Raw genomic sequence first — 8180 nt, 5'->3', positions numbered from 1 at the left:
GAGTCCTTCGAGTGGACTCGGCGAGTAGCATGAAGATGAGGAGGAACTCGACGAGTGGGATGAACAGCTCGTCGAGTCAGATGAAGATGGGCATGAACTCGGCGAGTTGGATGAACAACTCGGCGAGTTGGATGAAGATTGCCCTGTGCTCGGCGAGTCTGTTCTTAGACTTGGCGAGTCAGGTCGCGTAGTCCCAAACCCTTCGAGTTGAGACTCGAATCAGTGAGTCGGGTGGAGACTCAGTGAGTTGGACAGGACAGGATTCGGAAATCAGAAGACTCGGCGAGTCAAGTCGCGATTGGAAGGACTTTGAGCATAAGAACTCGGCGAGTCAGTAAGTGGACTCGGAGAGTAGGGTTGACATGGAAGGTTGACTTTGACCAGGACTTTGACTTAGACCAGAGTTGGCTTGGTAGTCTTTTGGGGGTCAGTTAGACTCAGTGTCGCATTGTTATTGGTAGCTCGGGGAGCGGGTGGAGCCGGAGTTCAGAGAGTTGCCCGGCAGCGGCTAGTGGGATCATCAGCAAGTTCAGCCAGTGGAGGTGAGTTTCCCTTTGTGTGAATGGGTCTAAGGCCACAATGTCGGCCCATGTAGTTATGAGTAGAAGACCCGGGGGTTAGCCCTAGGCACAGTATGTTAGTATGATATTCGGGACGAGGTCCAATGATAGAGGGCGGGTGCCTAGGGAACGGTTTATGTGATAGTTTATACTTGTTGTCTGTGTGATACTTGTATGTGCCTGGTAGGGAGGTGAGTGTGGGCGAGGTCTCGTATCTCACCAATAGCAGAGTGTGGATGGTGTTCCACATCTCAGTAGCAGCAGAGCAGGGGCGAGGCCCAAGCTAGGGAAGGAGTGAGGGTGGGCTGGGCCCGTACTTCACTATCAGCAGGAGTATGGACGGGGTTCCATGACTCATCAGTAGCAGGACACGGGCGGGGCCCAGAGATAGGCGAGGCCTTAGAACAAGATCCGTTTGTAGGTATTTAGCTTATGTGATATGATGTGATATGTTTATGTGCTATTATATGTTAGTGGGCGGGGCCCTGTGACAGGCGAGGCCTAAGTGAAACAGATCTGTATCCGAGCGGGGCTCGAAGCCAGGCGGGGCCTGGAGCGGCGGGGCCGTTGTAGCGGGCGAGGCCCAGGATAGGGGGCGTGGCCTAGTATGTGCAGTATTTGGTTATGCATGGTATGTGGTAGGGTGGGGAACTCACTAAGCTTCGTGCTTACGGTTTTCAGTTTTGGTTTCAGGTATGTCACAACTGTAAATTTTAAGCTATGTAATCTACACATTCAAGTTAATGTGAATCAAAAACTTTAACCAAATACAAGATACAAGTACTACAAATAGTCATCAAACAATTGGAGACCCTAGAAGTTCTTATTAAGTCTAATTTAGGCTAGAACTTCCTTATTGGATCCAAATGGGCCAATAAGCTTCCAACTAGACTATCATGGACTTAGAACCCTAATTGGGCTCTAATTGGACCCACACTTATTTATTTTAACATTTTAGGTCATGTTGGGCCTAGAATTAAATAAATTAAAAGCCTTGATACATGAATAACCTAAGACTAGTTCAAGAAAAACATAAAAATCCTACCACACTCCTTAGACTTAAAACACACCCTAATTACCACTAATATTGGGCTTAAGGGCCAAAAGGCCCAAAAATCTTTTTTTTTCTTTCAAATTCTCGGCCCAAGGCCCACACTCAAGGAGAAATGGAAGAGTTGACTATTTGCTTGCCACCTCATTATTACCCAACATGTCTCCATGCATCTTAGTCCATATCTCCATGCAAATCACTTCAAAAGTCATTTCTTCTTCTCTCCTCTCTCACTCTCGGCCAAGCAACACTACACACACCAAAAATATCTCCACTTTCTCTCTAGAACACACAAGAACTCTCCTTCCCTCCCCTCTTCAAAGATCTCGAAATTTAGGGACTTTCCAAGAGGATTTTGCAAGCAAATCATCATCTAAGGTAAGATCATGCATAGATCTATGGTTTAAATTCTTTTGTTATCAAAATCTCTTCCTAATCCATGTAAAAACCGTGATCTTGCACTCTAGAAAACCCCCTAATCTCGAAAAGGTTCATCAAGGAGTGCAAGGGCCAAAAATCACTTCATTTCTTCCAAATTTTCTCCAAGAACCGAAACTACCCACTCAAGGTGAGATTCATACCCCTATTTTCTGTTTTTAAGAGTTTTTGTGGGGGGGGAATACAAGTGAAAGTGTAGATCTATATGTATTTGTATGCCTTGTATGCTTTCCATGCTTATATGTATGCTTATATGTGTTTTAATGTTGGATCTAGCCATTAAACCCCTCAAAACCGAGATATAACTCATGTTTTATGATATTAGCTTCAAATATGTTCCTACATAATAAGTGATACTAGATAAATAGCCAAGTGGTTAGCAACAATTTTCTTTAAGCTAAAAACACACATTTTGGGCCAAAAATGTGAAAAATACAAAATTAAGGGCCCAAAATGACATTTTGCAGATTCTGATGGTTGAAATGTGTCAAAACAGTTTCAATAAAGCTATTTCTGGAATTCTATTCAATTGGTGGATTAAAAACATAAATTTCAAGCCTATTGGGCTAAAAATGCAAATTTCGGCCCAATAAGGCCCATTAGGCGAATTTTTCTGTTTTGAAGGGCCAAAACTGTAACTTTCTGTAAAACAGTGGACTATAAGTGTTCCAAATCCTTTTCAAAGGTTTAAAATGCTTTTTAAATTTAAAAAGGACCAAAGTTGCAAAAATTTTCCATTTTGGGCCAAAATTGTCAAAATTGCGAAAAGATGGGCTAAAACCGAGAAAAAATGCATTTTCAGGGACTTAAACTGTTTTCTTTGAAAAATATGCTGGAAAATATTAATTTCAATAATTTTTGGTGTTAAAATGTCAAGAAAAATAGTTTAAGGACCAAACCGGGAAATACTTAAATAAAAGGGTTGAAAATGTAAATTTTACAAATAATGAGGGGCTGAAAACAGAAACATCTCAAGGCTGATTCATTATGTACAATTTGATCAAATAATGATACCTCGACTACCAACGAAATACAACTCATTACAATACCAAAAGTCGTTGCTAAACGAATTGGCTCGGTCTCGAGCCAATGGAAATCTACAACTACTAACTCTTTGATACATACAAATAACGATTGGTGATACACATACATACGAGTGTGCACAGACGACTACGCACCATCTTCGGGCCCCAAAAGTGTAAAATCTTGTTTGTTGGGCCTAGCTAGCCCAATGACCTGATCTTAAGGCCCGAAGACATTTTTTTTACTACGAAGTGTTGAGTCTTACCGACTTGGCACAACGTAGGGTGACTTTCAATGGCTTGTATCATTGGACCCCAAGGGCCATGGTATTGCTAGAAAAGTCTACTCATTTTACGAGGCGGGTCGGGGACCCCTCGCACACATATTTCCCCAGCCGGTTAATAGAGTTACCGGGGTCTTCGTGACCTCTTTCTCTTCGGATGTGGGACCACTCATAGTCCGGGCGATTGGATAACGTGATTAGTACTGACGACGCCTTCGGGAATCGTTGGTATATCTATAAACCGGGCATTTGTGTAATGCGGGTTTGTAGTAAATAATCAATGCTCGAGAACCTTCCAACGTCGCTTGGGACCGATACTACTATTTTTGTAATGGTTTCAACGCAACTCAACGGATTTCAAAAGAACTAGGGGAACATCGGGTTTCCCTAGGGTTTTTATCACATACAGATTTTAAACGCATACATCTTAAATGAACAATTTTTGCAAGTATAGAAACAAACAAGCATACCTATGGATCTTCACAAACGTTTTTGAAAGCTTTTCTTTTCAGAAAATATCGGATTTTCTGGTGGTTTTTCAAACAATATAAACATTCGATTTCAAACACTACTTATGAACTCACCAACATTTCATATGTTGACGTTTTTCAAAAAACTTGTATTCTCAGGAAACCAGTGAATCAAGGGAAATCATGCTCAGTGACGGTTGCAGTTTATTTTTGAATGAACCAAACAGTATTAATTTTTGGAAATGTAATATCTCAAACAATGTATGACATGTAAACACTACTGGTTGTATTATGTTGATGAATGGTGACGAATGTTGTTTTGTTTCATATATATTCAATGTTATGGTATTCAATTGAGTCACGACAGCCCCCGGACGTTTCCGCCGTCTGGTTCGGGGGTGTGACAGGTTGGTATCAGAGCTTTGTTTATAGTGAACTAGCATGTCGAGCCATACATTGATATGCAACTATAAACCAAAAAGAAGGACTAACATAACTCTGAACAAAACAAATGAATAAAATACACTTGCCTGCATTAGGAGTAAGGACCTAACGCTGAATCAAACACCATAATGCTGGTATCTCGGTTAACTCGGGACTGTTCTTAGTGATGCCAAGGAGTGAATGTAGCCTGATCAACTACATACTCTCCAAGGTAAAACTAACACATGTCTTGATGAGATCGGAATAGCCAGGGAACCTAAAAATTTTACCCTATATCACCCAAAAAGAGAATATTTGCTTAGCCTGTGTAATAGTCATAGTACCCTAGGAATAATGTAGCATAATTACGTACTCGCGCAGACAGCATGGCTGGTTTTCATCACCCTGGAGACCCCTACTTCCCTAATCAGGGAAACAACGGGTGGCTAGAGGAGGAGGAAGAACCTGAGGAGGACCCCGAAGAGGAATCAGACGGGGAACCGGAGGCAGAAGTCGAGGGCGAGCCTGCCGAACCCGAAGAAGACGAAGAACCTTTCGAAGAGGAGCTCGATGACAGCGAAGGGGGTGATTCGGATGCAGAGTCCGAGGTCATCGACCCCCCTTACCCGATCAGGGTACCCGCTTATCGTGTGGGACCCACTGGACCTACCCCTCCTTGGGGCATGGATCTTTGGAGATGGAGCAGACATCAGGGACAGCGACCCCCGTTTGGCATGTCACGGGAGTTCTTTGACTTGAGGGACGGAGGACCGGCCGACCGAGCCCTACCGGTCATGGTGAGACGGTTACGGGACACCGGCGACCTTGCTCAGGACACTGCTGATCAGGTACGCCAGTTGTGGACTAGAGTCGAGCGTGCGGAGCAGGAGACGCGTGACGTCCTCCGGGAGTTTCACATGAGGCAGGTAAGGTGGGAATCTCGACTTCAGGATGCGGAGCGCCTAGTGGCTCGTCTTCAGGGAGCATCCACATCTTCGGCACCACCTCCTGACGCAGCTCATCGCGGTTAGGGATAGACCTATCGTAGTAGGATATTAGTAACTATGTTATGTACTCCGGCTCTATGTTTAAGTGACTACACTACTCATGGAGCCGTTATGCTGTCGGATTAGTGTTACTTATGTATGCTCCTACGAGCAAATTTTCTTGTACTAAACGCGGATAATATTAATAAACTTTTGTGTGTTTTGCTATGATATTCTCAGTTGATAACTTGTTATGTGTTGAAGTGTTATGATTGTATGCTCGATGATAGTAATGCTTAGGTTCGTACCCTACACCTAGTTAGTAGGATCATAACCTCACCAAAACCACGTACACTCAACATCTTTCCGTTTCATGACAGAAAGATGCCTCGCCCAGCTACTCGCGGAAATCCCGAACCAACCCCGCCGGAAGTTGACTCCACTGCTTTCCAGGCAGCCGTGTCTGCTGCGGTCACAGCGGCTATGGCACAACTTCACCGAGGGAACAACGGAGGAGGTAACGGGCAAGGATCCGGAAGTTCGAACAACGGGACGAACCAAGGACTCACTAAAACGTGCACCTACAAGGATTTTGCGAACGCTAAACCCCGAACTTTCAACGGTACCGGAGGAGTGATCGCCCTAAAGCGATGGATCGAGAAGGTAGAGTCGGTGTTCGAGATATGCGAGTGCCCCGAGCAAATGAAAGTGAAGTTCGCGGCCTGCACTTTCGTGGACCAAGCACTCACTTGGTGGAATGGTCACATAGAAGCTATGACACTCCCTGTCGCCAACTCTATTCCCTGGGCAGAGATGAAAGAGATGTTGATGGCTGAGTACTGCCCCCGAGGCGAAATACAGAAGATGGAGCAGGAACTATGGAACCTCACGGTGCAGAATGGGAACATCGATGCTTACATATCGAGATTCAGCGAACTATCTCTGTTGTGCCCGGGTATGATCACATCAGAGGGGAAGAAGATTGAACGATTCATTTGGGGATTGACATCCCCCATTCAGGGGAACGTGATAGCTGCTAACCCTGAAACGTTTGACAGCGCGAAGAGATTGGCAAAGAGGCTCTATGATCATAACCACAAAAAGGGCGAGAAACCGGTAGAGACTGAGAAGAAGAAGGAGAGCGATGGTAAGAAGGGATGGAACAACAAGAGGAAGGGGCGTCAAGGTCCCGAGACCTCTAAAAAGCAGCAAACGGTGGCAGTTCACGCTGTCACTGCGCCGGTACCAGTCACATCACATGCTCCAGCCTCAGCTACTTCAAATACTTCAAGACCCTATTCCGGCACTCATCCCAAATGCAACAAGTGCGGTTTCCATCACCAAGGAGAATGTAGGGAGTTCCATTGCACCAGTTGCAATCGAAGGGGACACACTGCAAGGTTCTGCAGGACTTATCCTTCTCAGAACCAGAGTCAGGGAAACAACCAGAACAACAACAACAACCACCGCAACATCAACAACACCAATGCCGGCGGCAACAACGCAGGGCCTAGCCACACCTGTTTCGGGTGTGGAAGGACGGGGCATTTCCGTCGAGACTGCCCTAACAACAACAACAACTCCGGAAACAGAGGAACAGGAAGAATGCTGACCATGGGTCAGAGTGATGCAGTCCAAGATCCCGCAGTTGTGACCGGTACGTTTCTCCTAAACCACACTTATGCATGCATCTTATTTGATACCGGAGCGGAGCGAAGTTTCGTAAGCGAGAAGTTTAAACATCTATTAAAACAACTACCCCAAAAGCTAAATGAAACCTATACGGTGGAAATGGCCAATGGGAAAACCGAATCCACTAGGGAGATCTACATCGGATGTACCCTAACCCTTAACCAGCACGTCTTTCGAATAAATCTGATGCCAGTGTCAATTAGGAGTTTCGATGTGATTATCGGCATGGATTGGTTAAGCCCCCACCATGCTGAGATTTTGTGCCACGAGAAGGCCGTTCGCCTTCGTCTCCCAAATCACGAAACCCTAGTAATTTATGGAGACAAACCCAGCACGAATCTTCGTCTTATCTCGTGCATCAAAGCACAAAAGCACTTGCGAAAGAACAACTTAGCGTTCTTGGCCCACATAGTGGACAAGACAAAAGAAGAAACTAACATCCAAGACATTCCGGTAGCGTGTGAATATCCGGACGTGTTTCCCGAAGATCTTCCAGGAGTACCCCCAGAGAGACAGGTTGAATTCCGAATCGACCTCGTTCCAGGAGCAACTCCCCTCGCTAAATCACCATATCGACTGGCTCCTGCTGAAATGCAGGAATTATCCAGCCAACTCAGTGAGCTTCTGGACAAGGGATTTATCCGACCTAGCTACTCGCCATGGGGAGCTCCGGTGCTCTTTGTCAAAAAGAAGGACGGATCCTTCAGAATGTGCATCGATTACAGAGAGTTGAACAAACTCACTGTCAAAAACCGCTACCCACTCCCGCGAATCGATGATTTATTTGACCAGCTCCAAGGAGCTAGCTATTTTTCTAAAATAGATCTACGGTCCGGATACCATCAACTCAAGGTCCGAGAAGAAGATATTCCTAAAACCGCCTTCCGAACCCGCTATGGACATTACGAATTCGTCGTAATGCCCTTCGGTCTAACAAATGCACCTGCCGCATTTATGGACCTAATGAATCGAATCTGTCGACCGTTCCTGGACAACTTCGTCATTGTGTTTATCGATGACATCCTCGTCTATTCGCGAAGCAAAGAGGAGCATGGCCAACATCTTCGACAAGTCCTAGAAACGCTGCGATCGGAAAGGCTTTACGCCAAACTCTCCAAGTGCGAGTTCTGGCTTCGGAGTGTGAATTTTCTAGGTCACGTAGTTAGCCAAGATGGAATTCACGTGGATCCCTCTAAGGTCAAAGCTGTGGAAGGATGGGCAACTCCGACTACTCCCACAGAAATTCGTCAGTTC

This window comes from Lactuca sativa, chromosome 3 (genome assembly GCF_002870075.4).
Source record: "Lactuca sativa cultivar Salinas chromosome 3, Lsat_Salinas_v11, whole genome shotgun sequence".
Classification (NCBI taxonomy): Eukaryota; Viridiplantae; Streptophyta; class Magnoliopsida; order Asterales; family Asteraceae; genus Lactuca; species Lactuca sativa.
The sequence above is the reverse complement of the archived record's forward strand: the minus strand, read 5'-3'. Positions refer to the sequence as shown.